The 20790-nt window shown below is 39.8% G+C and overlaps 1 non-coding gene across 1 annotated transcript; it reads left to right on the plus strand.

Moving 5' to 3' along the window:
- Nucleotides 1-20027: 20027 nt before the first annotated feature.
- Nucleotides 20028-20134, plus strand: LOC149010856 (small nucleolar RNA R71). The gene has a single exon (XR_016174864.1). It is a non-coding gene; the product is annotated as a small nucleolar RNA R71 (small nucleolar RNA).
- Nucleotides 20135-20790: the final 656 nt, after the last annotated feature.

Consider the following 20790-nt stretch of genomic DNA (forward strand, 5'->3'; position numbering starts at 1 on the left):
GAATTTGCTATGATTTCTCCAAGAACTCTGACTGACCTATTTATGGCAAGTTTTATTTCCTATTTTGTGACTTTAGGACTTGATGTTGTTAAGGTTTTTGAGTTTCTCTTTAGACCAATACACTGTTATAGCATTCCCTTCTTGTTTCGTAGCAATTCGAATCACAAAATTCAGATTTCGGATCAGAAATCTCTGATTTTGTCTGTCACTGACTCTGTTGGTCGACTGATTGGTCGACTGAGTCAGCAGACCAATCAGTCGACCAATGAAGACAATAGCCTCTGTTTTGGTTTATTTTTGGTTGATTTGATTCCTATCCTCTGGAGATCTTTCCTAATAAGGTATGTACATTGTCTAGGATCCCCTTCCAAGTTTAGAAAAGATCTTCCTTGATTCTCGGGATTCTTTGCGAATTATTTAAGGTAAGGAAAGTTATTTCTTTAATTACATAGGTTGCATGATTTTGTTTCCATATTTGAATCTTTTTGATTTATTTCCATAAATAGATTCTTGTATTGATGTACTACTGATGCAACTACTCTAATTACAGTAGCATTACTTGTTTATATTATTTAGTTTATGTATGACTTTACTTGCCAATTATATATGAGTTGGATCATGTTCTTGATTACTTTCCATATGGGGAGTTACTATACTTGTGATGTGATTGATTGATGATTGAGACTGATTAGGTATGGTTTGGAAAGGAGAGGTGTCCTTTTGACACTTTTGTTTTTGGACATCAACGGGAATATTATGGGATGTTTCCGGAGATGCCCTTTGACACCTTCCTGAACTGTTGGTTGTCATACTTAGGACTGTCTAGCAGTGTTTGGCTAGGATGTCCTCGTTAGATCAGACCCTCGTTGGAGGGGTATTGAGACCGAACAACCTGTGGTAGCAATGGGGATTCATGGGCGCTCAAGACCGGTAACCAACCCATGAGAGGACAGGAATCACATTGTAGGGGCCATTCATTGGTAGGGTTGCATATGGATAGACTTGGGCTCATGGGCGCTCAAGACCGGTAACCAACCCGTGAGGGGACGTGAGAGCTTACCGTTTACCATATGTGGATAAACAATAGGGTTGATGAGTCCGTAGTCAGGGACTATGAGGACTCTAGTGTGAAGAATACCGGAAAGAATCGCCAGGGGCGAGGAATGGACGTATATGGATCTGACTTGATGTAACTAAGTAAAAGACTCTCATTTGGCTAGGCTTTAACCCTGACATGCGCCAGTACTTAGACCAATGGTGATGTGAGAGAGCAGTGACCTATACCCCCAACCATGGATTGTCTCGAGGGATGAAGGACCCACTACCAACCGGCATTGTGAGATGAGACCCTCCTAAAGAAGTACGATGCTATGACTTATTGCATGTCTGCCAATAGAGACCAACATACATAGAGTTAGATTCATACATTCATTGTTTATCTCATACCATGTTGCATTCATTTTTTGCTTTGAAATCCTGCCATTTATGTTATTATGGATTTAACTGCCTTACTAGGTTTCTTTTGAAACTCACTCCTTTTGTACTATGTCTTGTTAGATTTCTCTACAGGCTCAGAGTATTATGACTGCTCATACAAAGAAGCACAGGGAGAGGAGACATACTTCCAAGAAGGTGATTGTGGTTACGACGATTACCTTGAAGATTCCTCGGGTGGTCATGCTGCGTACAATGCTTAGTCCGTCGATAGAATGGAAGCGTCCTTGTGCTATTTTTGAGATTTACACTTATAGAGATGTTCTTTATAAGATTGAAAATGATTTAGTTACTCATTGCACTTCTTATTGGGATTAGTTGTAATCTCTTTCCTTTCTTTTTGAGCTACTATTCCGCTGTTGGGTAGAGTGAGTTTTCCGCCTCACTTTACTTTATGACTTAACATTTTTATTGCCTTTCGTACTCTGATGATATTAGATCTTATTCATTCCTTATTTGGATCTCTCATTTGTACTTTGCACATTGATTATATATGTTCTTGATTATGTTATTGCTTATGTGGGAAGATGATTTCATCGATACTTGATCTTCGGGGCTGTGCATCACACACTCGGGTATGCCAGGTAGGATACTGGCTGGGTGGATGTGACAAATTTAGAAAGGAAAGGGGTTCTCCAGTTCTTCTCCATACGATCGGCAAAATGTTTGGCAACCTGTCTCCTCCGTCCATCAATGGGTGCTATAAGCGCACTCCATGCACTCGCAGGATCTCCACACAAGCTATCTCCATCTCCCATTGACAGTGCCACATCTTCTTCATATAAGAAGGGTCTTTCATATGGATCACTTCCAACTTCCGACGTTGGGCCACCATCTGTGCAGTTTATATAATACATACAAAGAAAAGGAATGAGTTCTCATCCATATGTCAACACCATCAGCAATGCATATATGGTATGTATGATATGCAAAAGTATGAATGCTACTAAGATCTAATTGTGCAAGTCTCTAATAGTTGACTGCTTTAAGATATACACCAGCCCTCTTCTAGGTAGGTCTAGTCACTCTGATCCCTTACAGACTGAATACCTCTGTTGGGATCCTAGGTAAAGCGGTAAGTCCACACCGGCTCACAAACCATGCCTGGGATTTAAGTCAACACTCTCTTACCACGACCATTGGCATGAGTACTGGCACATGTCGAGGTTTCTAATCCAATGCAAGTCATAATGGTAACACACTACATGATGTGTAGATACTTCCCCTATGGCACCAACCAACTCGGTTCTGTATCCTTCGCAACCTAGGAATGAGAACCCTCACAGATTGGCTACCACTATTGGACTCCACTTCCTAAACCTATGGTCATCAACGTATTGTTGGGGCGGAAAGCTCTGATGACTCCTCACGACACCCAGTCCGCTCCTTGGATGTCCATGAGCCCAACCCTAACATATGCAACCCTACCATTACATGAACATCAGTGGACCACTAAATCTTTGCACGGACTAGTTACCGCTGTAGGATGAATCAAAGTCATGTCACCATCGTCACAGGTCCCGGCTTCAATTCCCATACTGAAGGGTAGTAGTATGTGGGGTACCTAGCCATTCAACTCTAGACTTTCCCTAGATATGTCATCCAATAGTTATGATAGTGCTGGAGGCATTAGTGAAAATGTGTTCCATTCCACAGCCCTCTGATATCTCAAGCTAAGATATCCCAATGGAATACTGTCACATCCACCCAACCAGTACCCTATCTGGCATACCTGAGTGTGTGATCCACAGCCTCGAAGAACAAGTATCGAGGAAATCATCTTCCCACATACACAATAACATAATCATGAACAAGATATAATCAATGTGTAATAATATAAACAAGAGATCAAGATAAGAAGAGAGAATGACAATATAATCAGAGTGCGGAAAGAATGATACCAATATATAATAATCAAAATGTAGAGTGCGCGGAAAATCACACCACATAATACAGCGGAAATGTAGCTCGGAAACTAAAAAGGAAAGATTACAACTGGTTCTCAAAAGAGAAAGAAAAGAAACAATCAAACTAAACTAAGGTCTGTTCTGTCTTATAAAGAATGTCTTCATAAACATAAACAAAAGAAACTAAATAGGGCCGCTTCCATTCCAAGGTAGGGCTAATCTTGGTATGCAGCATGATCACTTCGGGGATCTTCAACGTAATCTTCATAACCACTAACACCTTGAGTGAAGTATGCTTCATCGATTTGCGCCTCGTAGTACTGGCCTTAATATTCTTTAGTACCTACAAGATAATCTAACAAAGATATTTGCACAGAAAGGAGTGAGTTCAAAAGAACTTAGCAAGGCAAGTTATTACATAACAACATACATAACATGATAGCAAAACATAGCATAATGCAATATGATATGAAACAGACAATGAATTTATCAATCTAACTCTATGTATGCTGGTCTCTATAGGCAGACATGCTTTAAGTCATAGCACCATACTTCTTTGGGTAGGTCAAGTCACTCTCCCTCAACCATCTAGGTATCTTTGGCTCTGCCGGTGGTAATTGGGTCCTTCATCCCTCGGGACATTCCATGGTTGGGGTTCAAGTCACCGCTCTCTCACATCAACAATGGTCTAAGTATTGGAGCATGTCAATGTAAAACCTAGCCAAATGCAAGTCATCTACTTGGTTATATCGAGTCAGAGTTAGATACGTCCATTCCTCGCCCCGGGCGATCCTTTCTGATATCCTTCTCACTAGAGTCATCATATCCTATGGCTACAACCAACTCGGACTATGGACTCATCAACCCTATTGGTCATCCAAAAATAATAAATGGGAAGCTCTCATGCCCTCTCATGGGTTGGCTATCGGTCTTGAGCACCCATGAGCCCAAGTCTACTATTTGCAACCCTACCAATAAATGGCCTCCACAATGTGATTCATGTCCTCTCACGGGTTGGTTACCAGTCTTGAGCGCCCATAAATCCCCATTGCTACCACAGGTTACTCAGTCTCAATACCCTTCTGAATTGGGTCTAATATAACAACGATATCCTAGCCAAACATCACTAGACAAGCCCTAGATATGACAATCAATAGTCCGGGAAAGTGTCAAAGGGCGCCATCGGAAATATCCCATACTATTCCCACTGATGTCCAAGGACAGAAATGTCAAAAGGACATTCCCCAATCCCAAATCATACCTAATCAATCACATTCCCAATTCAGGCATAACATACACAACTAATATCTCATCATACAGAAAGATACATATAAACATGATCAATTGCATATGTAAATGACAAAGATAAGTAATCATACATGATTCAAGTAATAAAGAAATACATGAACGAGATACTATTGTACTTGAAGTATTTACAGCAGTAGCATCATACTATGAAAGTATAAGAATGGCAGTGAATCTATGAAATTCCCAAAATAGAAACTAAGATTCACGCAATCTATGTTAGTATAGAAACAATTGTCCTTACCTTAAATAGCTTCGATGAATATCCAAAGATCAAAGAGAATGGTTCCAAACTTAGCAAATAAACCCTAAACAAGCATAGATACAACATTAGGAAAGAGGCCTAGAAGATCAGAGGTCAAACAAATCAAATTGGACGAAGAACACAACTATTGTCAGCCTTGGTCAATTGGGTAGCTTAGTCCAATCGACCAAGCAATCGACCACCTGAACAGTACGCAACAAAAATCTGATTTTTTATCTGAAACTCATTCTACAAGATCCGAAACACTACGAAACTTGGAGGAAACCTCTAAAACAGTAATCTAAGACTAATTAGAAAAAGATTAGACACTAACAATGATTAAAATCAATCCTTACTAATTTGGAAACATGACTTTCTAATTCGGTAAAAATCCTAGTTTTCAATGGAAACATGTTATGAACTCAAGAGAAGAACTAGAGATGATAAGATCTCATTCTAGTAGAACATAATTAGAAGATCATGCATGAAACTAACATGCAAATAGATCTAACATGCTAGAGAAATCAAACCAAAAGAATGATCATGGCTTCATGAAGAAATCATAAGATTCATAGCTATGATCAAGTATGAAGATCATTGGAATGAATGGAGATTCATTCCCAACCTTGAATATTGTAAAAAGAGGTGTTTGCAAGTATGCAATACCTTCTTCATGATCATAGTACAGAGATTAGATCATGCAAGAGTAAATCAATAAGAAAGTAAGAGATTACTAACCTTGAAGATGAACTAAAGATGAAGAACTTGAGATCTTGCAAGAGTTCTTCACAAACACCAAGGAGAGGCTTTGAGAGAGGATTCCCATGTTTTCTGAAGGTTTTAGAAACAAAGGAGGCTAAGAAACACGTACTTCTATTATATAGAGCACCAAAAGACCTAACAGAGGATCTTTGGCAGATTCTGACCCTGTTGGTCGATTGGTTGGTCAATTGGCCCAATCGACCACCCAGTCGACCAAGCATGTTAGCAAGGCCAAGACAGGGAAACGAGGGTCTAAATCAAATCCAAATCCAATGTGCTTCTCCCAACTCAACATATGGCTTACCTAGTATAGGGGAATGCCTTCAAATCATGTCCAACTACACTTTAAGTCCATCAACTAGTCTCAACATCATCAAGGTGCAGTTTCATTTCCAAATATGTCACAGCTTCCAAGTATGGAACACCATCATCAACTTCCATGGGTTCTGGGTCAAACACCATGGCTTCCACTAAGATGGCCCATAGTTGGCTTCTTCCTTTACTTTGGGTCTTCGGACCTACAAACAACAGGGTTTCGGATCAAGGTTAGGGCTGGTCTCACATTCTCCCCCCCCCCCTTAAAAGAAATTTTGTCCTCGAAATTGAAAGCATACATGGGCTTCCAAAAAGATGAGGAAACTTCTCCTTCAAGTCTTCTTCCTTAGGGGTGTGATTCTTCCATCGAATCTTTACCAAAGGGATGGTATGATTCCGCAACTGTTTGTCCTTCTTGTCTAGGATTTCGGTTGGCTCTTCATCATAGGTAAGATCAACACTAAGTCCTTCAGGTGCTTGTTGTAGTATGTGTCTGGATTCTCTATGTACTTCTGAAGCATCGAAACATGAAACACATTATGAACTCCAGCAAGAGATGGGGGGTAAGGCCAAACGGTATGCGACAAGTCCAACCTTTTCAAGAATTTCCAAAGGTCCAATGAAGCGAGGGCTAAGCTTTCCTTTAACATTGAATCTCATCACACCTTTCATAGGTGATACCTTTAGGAAAACTTTCTCCCCAACTTGAAATTTCAAGTCGGTCCTTCTCTTATCTGCATAGGATTTCTGTCTTGACTGAGCAGACCTAATCCTTTCTCTTATCATATCAACCATTACACTTGTAGCTTCAATCATTTCTGGACCTAAGACTTTTCTTTCACCGGTCTCAGTCCAATACAAGGGTATCCAACAAGTGTTACCATACAAAACCTTGAATGGAGCCATGCCTATTGTTGCTTGGTAATTGTTGTTATAGGCAAACTCAACCAAAGCTAAGTGTTCATCCCAATTGCCACCCATATCCACAACACAAGATCTAAGCATATCTTCCAAAATCTGAATTGTTTGCTCAGATTGTCCATCAGACTGTGGGTGATGAGCAATACTAAAATTCAATTGGGTTCCCAAGGCTTTTTGCAAACTATTCCAAAACCTTGAGGTGAACCTAGGATCACGATCAGAAACAACACTCACAAGCACTCCATGCAGACGAACTACATTGTCCACATAAAGTCTAGCTAGCTTATCCAAAGTATGTGTGATCTTCATAGGAATGAAATGGGTTGATTTGGTCAACCTTTCAACGATTACCCATATCATATCATTACCTTTACTTGTCCGAGGCAAGCTAGTTATCAAGTCCATAGAGATATCTTCCCACTTCCAACTAGGAACAGGAAGAGGCTGAAGTAATCTAGATGGAGGTTGTCGAACGGCTTTCACACGCTGACAAGTCTCACACTTGGCCACAAAATCTTCTACATCGGCCTTCAAACCAATCCACCAAAAATGTTCTCTTAAGTTCTTGTACATCTTCGTGCTTCCAGGGTGTACTGTGAAAATTGACTGGTGTGGTTCCTTTAAAATCTCCTTCTTGATTTTAACATCCGAAGGCACACAAAGTCTTCCTTTAAACAATTCTATCTCTAAGGGTGGATCTTGCCGTCATAGCAGAAAGAACAAATTCGGAACCTTCAGCAACAATTTCCAAACCAAGCTCCGAAATCAAGAATAGCAAAGGTTGACTCAAAGCATTCAATTCCAACTATTTTCTTTTACTTTTCATGCTAAGAGCATCAACAACCACATTTACCTTACCAGGGTGATACTGAATGTCACAATCATAATCACAGACCAATGCTAACCATCTTCTTTGTCTCATATTTAACTCCTTTTGGGTAAAGAAGCATTTCAAACTTTTATGATCTTTGAAAATAGCAATTTTCTCACCATAAAGGTAATGTCTCCAAATCTTCAAAGCGAAGACAACTGTGGCAAGCTCTAAATCATGAGTGGGGTAATTCCACTCATATTCCTTCAATTGCTGAGAAGCATAGGCCACAACTTTACCATGTTGCATAAGAACGTAATCCAATCCAATCTTTGACCCATCGGTATAGACTGTCAAACCACCGGAGTCATCAGGTATAGTCAAAACCGAGGCACTTGTCAATCTATCTTTCAACTCTTGGAAATTCTTTCCACAAGCATCAGTCCCCACAAACATCTCTTCTTTTCTAGTTAGCTTAGTCATAGGGACAGCTAACCTAGAAAAGTTCTCAATAAACCTTCTGTAGTATCCCGTCATACTTAGAAAACTTCTTATTTCCATCACAGTCTTCGTTCTTTCCCAATCGGCAATTGCTTGAACCTTTTTGGGGTCAACATGAATACCTTCAGCTGAAACCACATGGCCAAGAAATACTACCCTTGAGAGCCAAAAATCACACTTGCTAAACTTAGCATAAAGCTTCTATTCTCTTAGTCTTTGCAAAGTGAAATCTAGATGTCTCACATGCTTTTCTTCACTCTTCGAGTAAATCAAGATGTCGTCAATGAAGACTATCAAAAACTTGTCAAGCACATCATGAAATACTCGACTCATGAGGTCCATGAACACAACAGGGGCATTAGTCAAACCGAAAGGCATGACTCTAAACTCAAAGTGACCATATCTTGTTCTAAAAGTTGTCTTGAAAATATCACTTGACTTCACTTTAAGTTGGTGATATCCAGATCTCAAGTCAATCTTCAAGAACATGACTGCACCTTTCAACTGATCGAAGAGATCATCAATCCTGGGCAGCAGATATCTGTTCTTAATGGTCAACTTGTTCAACTCCTGGTAATCAATGCATAGACGCATGCTACCGTCTTTCTTCTTAACAAACAAAACCTCTAACTAAGAGCTCATTCATTTAGTTTTGTAGTTCTTTCAATTAGGTAGGAGCCATTCTATACGGGGCTTTAGATACTAGAGCAGCTCCTGGGATTAAATCAACTGAAAACTCAACATCTCTATCAGGAGGCAATCCTGACAGATCATCCGGAAAAACATCCACGAAGTCACAGACAACCTTGACTTCTTCAATCTTCTTCTCTTCCTTAACCTTGCTTTCAGGTGAAGCACTTTCCACTAATGCACAGACTTGCATCAATGTGGTCAATGTCTTCTTACCAATTCTTCCTTTCTCACCTTGAAACTCAAAAACTGAATTTCCACAAATCTGAGACTGAATTTTCTTCGAAGAACAAAGGATTACAGCTTTATGGGCTATCAACCAATCAATTCCCAAAACAACATCGAAGTCTTTCATATCGAGAAGTACTAAGGGCCTGTTTGGTTACATGAGTCTAGAGATTTCAAATATCTAGAAATTTCAAATATAGATTTCAAATCTATGGAGTCATAATTTATAAAATTAAATGTTTGGTTGTGGAATGAAATCTGTGGATTCATCCTAAAAGCTATTTGATCGATGTGATTTTTGTGAATGATCAAATGTATAGCTTTTTGAAATCTCTGGATTTCACCCTTACCCATAAATCTACAGATTCACGTTTTTAGTGTAAAAAGGTGAATCTCTAGATTTCATGAATCTAGAGATTTTTACAACCAAACGGGTATAATTCTCAGATCCATGAATCTCTGGATTCATGTAACCAAACAGGCCCTAAATTGGCTTCCAAATTTTTCTCACAAACCAAAATAGGACATTCTTCTAACACTTTATCTAGTTTCACAACAGATCCAGTAGGAGTACTAATCATCAAACAACTAGATAGATTCTTAGGTGTTAGGTCAGTCTTTTTAATGAATGAATGAAATGCACCTGTATCAAATAAACCAAATGCTGGTATAGAAGCAACTAACAATGTACCTGTCACAACTTCATGGTTCACATCTTGTTCAGTTCCAGAAATATTGAACACTCTTCCAGAAGCAGGGGCAGGAGCACACATCGCTACAGGGGCTATCAGCTGAACTAGCTTCTTAGGACAAGCACAAGCAAAGTATCCGGCTTGCTTACAGAGGAAGAAAACAGGGTCCCTTGGTCCAACTGGAGTCGTTGCAACAGGGGCTTCTGAACCATGGGTCTAGGATTAGCATTCACAAGCCTAGCATTAGGAATATTCATTGCTTGTCTATTCCCACCATACTGAATATCCAGGACTCTGACCAAAACTCCTAGGCTGAAAAGTAGGAGTAGGGTATGGTGTAGGTCTAACAAATCACTGCTCAGTACGGTCAACTAAGCCAGGATTCCTTGGCTTCCACAGTCTTTGCACGCGAGCACTCTCTTTCTCAGTCTCTTCCAACTTTTTCGAATTCTTAACCACTTGGGCATACTCACAATAGGCTGAATAGTGAGATAAACCCTGATTGCAGGCCGCAATCCTCTGAAGAATTTCTTTGCCTTCACACGGTCAGGATTCAAGGAGTCAGGGGCAAAGAAGAATAGTTCTTTAAACTTCTGTTGGTAGTCCAACACAGACAAAGAACCTTGCATAAGAGCCATAAACTCGACTTCCTTGGCATCCTTTACGACTTCAAGGAAATAATTCATATAGAAAGCTTCTTGAAAATTTCCCAAGTCACAACACCAGCATGCAGTTCTTCAAGAATGGGCCAGGTGGAGGTCCACCAAGCATTAGCTTCATGCTGAAGCTTCTGCTCAGCAAACAAAATCTTCTGAGCTTCAGACACTGCAAATGACGAAAAGCCTTCTCTAGCTCTTGCAACCACTTGTTCGGAAACAAGGTATCTTTAGTCACACCAGTGAAGGTAGGCACTTGCAACTTCAAGAAACTCTCCATCATAAGGGTATGAGGAGTTCCAACTAACCTTTCTACATTCGGGACTACGGCATTAGGATTGTCGTTCGCACTAGTATGAGTCTCATTATGAAGGGTCATGAAACCCATCATCATCTAATTAAACTGATTTGCTTGTTGCTGCATAATATTTCCCATGATGTTGGCAATATCACTGAAGCTTCCCATATTTGGGGCACCAGGTATGTCATTAGCAGTTTGACCATTAGCATGAGTCTGCTAATTAGAACCACCATTAAGTACCTCTTCTTCATTTCCATTGCTACTAGAAGCAATGCAATGGTTTCTCAACATAACCATTTTGCAAAACGAGAATATCAAAAACACTAAAAATCGAAGATTCAACATAAATCACATGTCCAAATGATTGGCAATCTTAAATCAGGCTCATAAACATCCATTTAGTCATGAAACAATCAATCATAGGACAAAAATCACATTTTTCCAAATTTCAACAGAAATTGGAGCTACTGTGACTATTGGTCGACTGCTTGGTCGATTGGCCCAGTCAACCAACCAATCGACCAAGCTTGGTAGCACGCGAAAAATAGGCTTTTTAGTCACAATACCTCATTCCAAACTCATTTCAACTCTTGCAAACTTGAGAGAGGGCTCTGGAGAAAAGGTTCTAAGGTCTTTCAAAGTGATTCCAAGTTGTTTTGGTGATTCAACAACAACTCTACATCACTCTTAGATCATCACATAAGGTAAATTGTCTTTTTCTCTCTTAAATGCTTCCATTCATGCTTGCACTTCAACAAAAATCATGTTATGCTTGTGTCTTTTGTTAGAAATCATGTCTAGGAACACTTAGAAACATGTTCCATGAGTTTTTAATACAATGCCATGCTTAGACAACAAGTACTAACACAATCTAGCTCTCTTTCACTGTTAACGCAACCGAAAGTCCCAAATTTTAAGGAAAACTTCGATTTCTCTCAAACCGCTAGGATTTTTCACACAAAATCAAAGGCTACATGCTTGTAATAAAATGGTATATGTTTACATATAGTTTGATTTAACCAATTTCACAATTTCAAAAATCCAATTTTGACCTAATTTGCAAAAATCCGCAAATTTCCTTCTTGCTGAATTCTTTACTTTAGACCAAGATTTTGATGGATTTTCTTCAAATAAAACACCTTAACATGTTATTCCAAGTATTGCACTTGCTAGTATGTTCAATTTGCATTTTCCCCAAAACCAAAATTTTAAAAAAATTACGAAAATGCCCTTCTTGCTAAATTTTTCGTAATAACACTGACAATCAATTTCCTTTGTCTTTTTCATAGACATTCACACTATGCAGGGATGAGGATGAGGTCAAGGATGAGGTCTCCTGGTGGGTGCCAGGAGAGGTAGAGGTCAGGTTCCAGCTCAACCACGAGCGGAGGTTCTACGACTTGATAGATTTGACACACCGCAGGCAGAGTTCCTGTACGAGGCGTACTTTGAGTATTGTCGCATCGAGTTCAGTTGGCTACTTCACCTACCGCAGCTCAGGGTATTCAGGATCAGGCAGAGATTTGACACTATGCAGTGGATTCATCTCTTTACGGCTGACTTGCCCGTGTATCCTGAGCTAATGAGGTTGTTCTTTAGCAACCTTTCATCTACTGAGGAGGCCAGAGGTCGGGGCCGCCCTTTTCGATTGATCATTGAGAGCCGGGTCCAGGAGGCATAGATTAGGTTTTCCACAAGGACATTGGCTCAGATTCTTCAGGTGCTTTATTATCCACACGAGTGTAGGTGGATACCTACAGGAGTTGAGGTGGACAGCTACTTGTTACCATATGAGCTTCACGAGATATGTTCCACACTTTGGAACGATCGTCGGTGTTACGCTCCATAGAACAACGGACAAATGACGAATTCGACTAGAGTTATCAGTCGCATTGTAGGCCGAAACATCATGTTGAAGGCCGAACATCATCATCGGGTCACAGTGATGGAGGCCCTAGTCATTTACCCAATCTACATGGGATTCGAGATTGACTTGTCCTACATAATCCAAAACATCATGATAGATCTGGTAGTGCATCCAAGTACGATGACCCTTTGCTTTGGACGATTACCGACACTGATCTTCCGACACTGGTCTTCCCAAAATTTGATTGTGTCGCTAACCAATCAAACATAAAATTCTATACTAATCTAGCAAGCAAAAAGTACGGGGTCGAACTATGGGTAACTAAAAGGCTAAGTTACTAAGATTGAATTTAACAAAACTAAATTTAAACTAAATCTACTAATTAATGCAAAAACGTTAACTATGAATATGTGAAGATCTTTGGGATTTCGAATCCCCAATGCTTTTCCCTAACCGATATACTCTACACTTCAAAGTAAATTAAGGATGGTCTTCCTAGATATGCCCTATCTTCGCAAGACTATCGTCCTTCGCGGAAGCTTGGCACGCTTAGTTCGCTGAGCTATAGAACATCTTTTGGCCAAACTCAAACACAATCAACTAGAAGAGATAGAACAATAAAATTAATGAAATAAGCATGGTTCATCTACATCCCAAAGAAAAGGAACTAGCTACTCATTATCACAAAGTTCATAAGAAAAATAAAGATGAAACATAGGGAGAGAGAGAGAGAGAGATGTGGTCTTCTTCTTCAGCAATGAGAGAGATCAAAGCTGCATTCGCCGTCCTCCTTGCTTCTCTGTGGCTGGCTTCTCTTTTATGTCTCCCACACACAATGAATCCCCTCTCTTTACCCGTAGATTAGACCTTTATTCTTTCGGATTTTGGAAAAATTCAAAACTAGAAAGTTGTATATATTTTCAATATCGTTCCATAGCATCTTGAATCATAAAAATCCAAGCTCATACAAGAGAGATATGCCCAAAATACTGAAGGTAGGTCTGTTTACCCGATTTTCAGATTTATTACCAATTTTGTTCCTTATACCTCCACCTATTTCCAATTTGGCTAAGATCTCACTTTTCATGATTTCTTGGGCAGCAATATTGAATGCCATGATTTAAAATCCACCAATATCTAATATATTTGCCAACTTTACTCCATATTATCTCTAATATCCAAAATCTCCTTATTCCTGAAAAATACACAAAAAATACTCAATTAGCTCTCTTTAATTAAATAAGTATGGGGAATTAAATCAAATAAATAATGGTAAATGCATGCTTATCAAATACCCCCACACTTGAGTGTTTGCTAGTCCTCGAGCAAAACAAGACAATAAAAGTAATACAAAAAAATAAAGAAAGAAAAACCTAACTCACTTTCGTAGGAATCACGGTTGCACTTAGCATGTGCAACAAGCCTTTAAACCCCTAGGTTACCCTAGTGGACGAGTTGTGTCTCGTGAGTGTTTGCAGAGAATATACACACAAAATTCTTAAGTGCTCTTCTAACTATTCTGGCATTAATAAGAGTAGAAAGATAGATTCCAAGACAAAGACACTCCACTAAAGATTAAAGGGAATATAGGCACCCCCACACTTAAGCTCTTACACCCTCTCTTGAGTCTAGCTCTAGGCAAACAATTCAATCGAGAAGTCTCTTCTTATCTTCAGTCTACCAGTTCACCCTCAGATAAGACTAAACTAGGTACCAAATAATACCAAGAACTCAAGATCTAAGCAATATTGACATTCTTAGACATTTCACCTTTATAAGCACATTAATTCACTTCTTTCTTTAATGGTCACAGTTCTAGTCCGTGCAATGTCTTGCCTCTTAAGCTTTCTAGATGGCCTATGTAACGAGTGTTGGGTCAGCCGCTCTCAAGCCAGATGGCCTTAAGGGACTAGGTGTAGAATACCCCTCAAACTTACTTACTCAAGCCAACTAGGCTACAGGCCAAGACTGGACCAAAGACACCCCAACTGTTTGACGCGAAGCACGATGTTGGTGACACCGAGACCCGGTTACTAAGAAGGAGGTCTAACCTTTAAACTTCAGCATATTTTTTTTTCTTTTTTTCTTTTTTTCACATTAGACTTCAATTCACTTCACATTTAAATAGTCTAAAATCGGTCTCAACTTGTCACCATAAGCACAAGGCAATACAAGATACCTAGATGGTCAAAGCTTTTGGACTACCTGGAATTCCTATTTTCCGATTCAACCTCAGTCTCAAAATGTAAAACCCATTACTATTCTCTCAAGAGGGTGTTCATTACATCAGATGGGATTTCTAAAACACTTAAACTCTCATTTTGTATCTAAGCAAGGAATTAAAACATTTATCTTACCAAAGCCAGAAAAAATTGGGCACTTTTTATCTTTGTGACAATGCTCTACCAACTATCAACAAGTCTTACTTGTGTTGACACCCCCCCCCCACACTTAAATTATGCAATGACCTCAGTGCAAGCAAGATATAAAAAAAATGATAGAAGCAAATAGAGGAAAGAGTGTACCCGATGTTTGAAATCATGATAGGCACGCAACAGTAAAACCTAACAACAAACAAAGAAAAGAGAAGAAAAAGAACAAGAAATAACATCAATACAAATGGGTTGCCTCCCATTAAGCGCTAAGTTTAAAGTCTTCAGCCAGACTCAGTGAGAGACTCATGAAGAGTCTTGAGGCAAGTCTTCTAGGTCCAACTCCTCAATAAGTTGGCCATCAGCAAGGCCATCAGCAAGGCCATCAATATAGGGTTTTAGTCGTTGGCCATTAACCTTAAAGGTTTGCCCATTGAGTGGGTTACGGATCTCTATCGCACCATGGGGAAATACTTGAACAATCACATAAGGACCATCCCATTGAGATCGAAGCTTACCAGGAAATAAGTGCAATTTAGAATTAAACAACCACACTCGCTGATCAGGTACAAAGGACTTTCGAGTAATATGTTTATCATAAAAAGCTTTGGCTCGGTCCTTATAAATGCGCGAATTATCATAAGCATCATTAAGCAATTCTTCTAATTCAGATAATTGAAGACGGTGAGTAGAACTAGTGTCAGACATATCAAAATTAAATGTCTTAATTGCCCAAAATGCCTTATGCTCTAACTCAACAGGAAGATGACAAGATTTACCGAAGACTAAACGGTATGGTGACATACCAATAGGAGTTTTATAAGCAGTCCGATAAGCCCATAATGCATCCTCTAATCTAACAGACCAATCTTTGCGGTTAGGTCTAACGGTCTTTTTCAAGATGCGCTTGATCTCACGATTAGAAACCTCCACTTGACCAGATGTCTGAGGATGGTAAGGAGTGGCAACCTTATGGGTAATGGAGTATTTCTTCAGCAAAGATCCAACCCGCCAATGACGGAAGTGACTACCGCCGTCACTAATAATAGCTATAGGAAAGCCAAAGCGGCTAAAAATATGGCTCTGGATGAAGGACATCACTACCTTATGATCATTGGTCCTAGTAGCTTTAGCTTCTACCCATTTAGAGACATAGTCAACTGCTACAAGTATGTATTCATGACCAAATGATTTAGGAAAAGGTCCCATAGAATCAATACCCCATACATCAAAAACTTCAACAACAACAATGGGGCTAAGGGGCATCATGTTTCTATGGGAAATATTGCCAACCTGTTGGCATCTAAGGCATGCTCTACAAAAAGAAGGCATCTTTAAACAATGTAGGCCAAAAAAAACCACTTTGCAGCACCTTTGCTGCGGTCTTATTACCACTAAAGTGTCCCCCACAGGCGAGAGTATGACAAAAGGATAAAATACTTTGAATCTCACTCTCAGGGACACAACGACGAATGACTTGGTCTGAACAATAACGAAAGAGCTCAGGATCTTCCCAATAATAGTACTTAAGTGAGGAGAAGAAGCGGTCTTTAGCAACCTTATCCCAAGCAGAAGGAATCCTCCCCGTAACAAAATAATTAACAATATGAGCATACCAAGGTGTAGATGTAGAAGATATAGCTAATAATTGCTCATCAGGAAATGTCTCACTAATCAACTTAGAGGGGATAGAATCAAGAGGAATCCGAGATAAATGATCTGCTACAACATTCTTTGAGCCTTTCTTATCTCTAATCTCTAGGTCAAACTCTTGAAGGAGTAGAATCCAGCGGATGAGCCTTGGCTTGGCATCAGGCTTAGAGAGAAGGTGCCGAAGAGCTGTATGATCTGAATAGATAATCACCTTTGAGCCCAAAAGATATGAACGAAACTTATCAAGGGCAAAAACCACTGCTAGTAATTCCTTCTCAGTAGTAGTATAATGCATCTGAGCATCTGAGAGGGTCTTACTAGCATAGTAAAGAACGACTGGTTTCCCATCTACCTTTTGACCCAAAATAGCACCAAGAGCAAAATCAGATGCATCACACATAATCTCGAAAGGGAGATACCAATCAGGTGATTTCAAGATAGTTGCTTTAGACAATAAATCTCGAAGGGTATGGAAAGCATGAAGGGATTTCTCATCAAAGGTAAAAGGGGCATCCTTTGCAAGTAAATTGCATAAGGGTCTAGAAATCAAGCTGAAGTTCTTAATGAAATGCCTATAGAATCCAGCATGGCCTAAGAAAGATCGGACTTGCTTAATAGAAGTGGGAGGGGGTAGTTTGGCAATAACCTTAACCTTGGCCGGATCGACCTCAATACCACGTGCAGACACTATGTGTCCAAGGACAATTCCTTCTTGAACCATAAAATGGCTCTTCTCCCAACTTAAAACAAGGTTGGTCTCCACACATCTTGTAAGAACCTGTGATAACCGGTTGAGACACTCGTCAAAGGAAGATCCAAAGAAGGAGAAATCATCCATGAAAACCTCTAAGGATTGGCCAACCATATCAGAAAAGATGGCCATCATGCACCTTTGAAAGGTGGCTGGAGCATTACATAATCCAAAAGGCATGCGTCTAAATGCAAATGTACCAAAGGGGCAAGTGAAGGTTGTTTTCTCTTGGTCAATAGGGCAAATGGGAACTTGGTTGTAACCAGAGTAATCATCAAGAAAACAATAGTGGCTTTGACCGGCTAGTCTCTCTAGAATCTGATCAATAAATGGCAAGGGGAAGTGATCCTTTTTGGTGACTGTGTTCAACTTTCGGTAATCGATGCAGACACGCCAACCTGTAGTGGTACGAGTTGGGACGAGATCACCATTGTCATTCGGAACCACAGTAATGCCGGATTTCTTAGGGACAACCTGGGTAGGACTGACCCATTCACTATCAGAGATTGGGTAAATAATTCCGGCATCTAACCACTTAATCACCTCATTTTTCACCACCTCTCTCATATTAGGATTCAGACGACGCTGAGGATCCCTACGGGGTTTCGCTCCATCCTCACAATATATCCTATGCATACATATGGAAGGGTCTATGCCCTTAAGATCAGCTAAGGACCAGCCAATGGCTGACTTGAATTCAAAAAGCACTCCTAGAAGGTGGTCTTCTTGCCTAGGTGATAGATCAGAAGAAATAATGACAGGCAATGTTTCATTTTCCCCTAAGAATGCATACTTTAGATTGGAAGGGAGAGGTTTAAGTTCCAACTTAGGGGGACATATGAGGGATGAGGGTTGGGGAGATGCAGCTAATGGAGGTAGAGGCTCAAATCTCTTTGGAAATGGTGGCTGCTCCAAAGGAGTGGAATAGTCCAACAATGTGTTGACTTCCTCAATAAGTTGGTCAGATTCTCCAGATGACAAGTAACGTTGTAGGGGATCATCAATAAGCATGTTTGGAGTATAATCCGCCACTTCCTCATCACTAAGGTTATTCGCAAAGCACTCTTCATCTCTATTTGGGCTTAAGGATGCATTGAAGATGTTGACTCTAAGTTTCTTATTTCCAAATGATATATCCATGACACCCGATCTACAATTGATGCAAGCATTCGCAGTGGCTAAAAAGGGGCATCCAAGAATGACTAGTGGTAACTTATTGGTAGTTGGATTATCCATATCTAGGATCAAAAAATCAACAGGAAAATATAGATCATCAACCTTTACCAAAACGTTTTCAAGTAGCCCACGAGGTCGTTTGATTGAGCGGTTTGCTAATTGTAGTATCACATCAGTGGATTTCAAATCTCCTAGGCCAAACCTATCATAAACTAAACCGGGTAAAATATTCACACTGGCTCCCAAATCAAGCAACGCTTTGCTTATGGATAGATCTCCAATGACACATGAAATTAAAGGTGTACCAGGATCTTTAAGCTTAGGGGGCAGTTGGTTGGAAATTAAAGAGCTAACTTGTTCAGTTAGGTGCACAGTTTTAAGAGTCTGAGTTCCCAACTTACGCTTTTGGGTGCATAGATCTTTTAAGAATTTAGCATAAGCTGGGACTTGCTTGATAGCATCCAATAATGGGAGATTGATATGTAATCTTAAATCAATCATTTCTTACATCTTAGCATTCTTTCTAGGATCTGGAATTGAGGATTCAAGAGCTTCAGGGAAGGGGGCTTTGGGAGTGTAAGATTTAGGAGTAGGACCATCTACAATTGGAATGTGCAACCCCTTACGAGGAAATTGATGGGTAATACTCATAGGTGGTGTCTCTTTACTAGGCTTGTTTGCATCATCACCAGTCTCATGGGTCAAATTAACCTCTTCTCGGCTCTCAAGATCGATGGGCAATGGCTTAGGAATGGACAAAGGTGAATAATATTTCTTCCCACTACGTGTCACAACAGACACTGGTTGGACTTGTTCTTTCCCAGACCCAATTTGATGATTAGGGTTACCTATTGGTTGACTAGGTAATTGGCTAGCTTCCCTCCTACTGATGGCATCAGCTAGTTGACCAAGTTGGGTTTCCAATTTGTTAATGGAATGAGAATGGAAATGCAACAATTGAGTATTTTGCTCTAATCCACTAAGTATTTTTAGTACCTTATCCTCAAATGATGAATTATGTGAGGGTTGTTGCTCATTCCTATAGGCATTTTGGTGCATATTAAATGGAGGTGGATATGGGGTTTGTTGTCCTAATGACAAGAGATAGTCTAATTTCTTAGATAGCAAGTCAACCTTAGTGTTCATTTCAACAGTAGGATTGATCTCATAGAGACCGCTCCTCGTTGGATGCCCAATGGGTGGAATCTCAGTCCTAGTTGCTGAAGCATGGTATTAGGAATTTTCACTAAGGGTCTCAAAGAATTCCCATGCCTCTTTCTCATTCTTGTGCATGAAAATCCCACCACAAGAAGAATCAACCATTTGCCTATGTCGGTCTCTAAGGCCATCATAAAAGCATTGAACCAATTGCCATTTAGGAAGAGCATGGTGGGGGCACTTTCGAAGTAATTCTTTTAGTCTTTCCCATGCCTCATGAAATTGTTCTCCTTCTTGTTGGGAGAAACTTGTTATTGCTCTCCTAATGCTATTGGTACGACCAACGGGGAAGAACTTTTTAAGGAACTCCTGTTGCATTTATGCCCAAGTGGAAATTTTAACATTATCCAAAAAATGAAGCCAATGCTTAGCTTTATCTTTAAGGGAGAATGGGAAAAGCAATAACATTAAAGCATCAACTGAGAGGTTTTGAATTTTAATCGTGGAGGACACCTCTAAAAACTCATCTAAGTGTTGATAGGGCTTTTCATTGGCAAGTCCGTAAAAAGATGGTAGCATTTGAATCACACTAGATTTGATCTCATATTGAGCCGCCTCTATGTCAGGCAACTTAATACAAGAAACCGGAGTATATATCGTAGGAATGAAATGCTCACTCAAGGGCCTCATTGGAGGCTCATAGTTTGCCATGGTTCTTTTTGCCTTTTAAGGTTGGTCAAAATCTCTTCTAACTCTAAGTCAAGTGGAGTCAACTCAGGGTTTAGGGACTGACGACCATGCATACACCCAAGAAGGAAAAAAAAAGAATAAGCTAAATAAGTAAAATTGAAAGAAAATAACTATAGCAAAAGGGAGAGTTTAGGATGTACCTGAAGCGCAATCCACGTGATCTTTCGAACAAAAATTAGACATGTGGGATCTGAGGGATGGGGATTTTTAAAAATTAACCTAAACAACCCAATCTA

Source organism: Hakea prostrata, chromosome 7 (genome assembly GCF_041222555.1).
Source record: "Hakea prostrata isolate BN-2017 chromosome 7, UWA_Hpros_2, whole genome shotgun sequence".
Classification (NCBI taxonomy): domain Eukaryota; kingdom Viridiplantae; phylum Streptophyta; class Magnoliopsida; order Proteales; family Proteaceae; genus Hakea; species Hakea prostrata.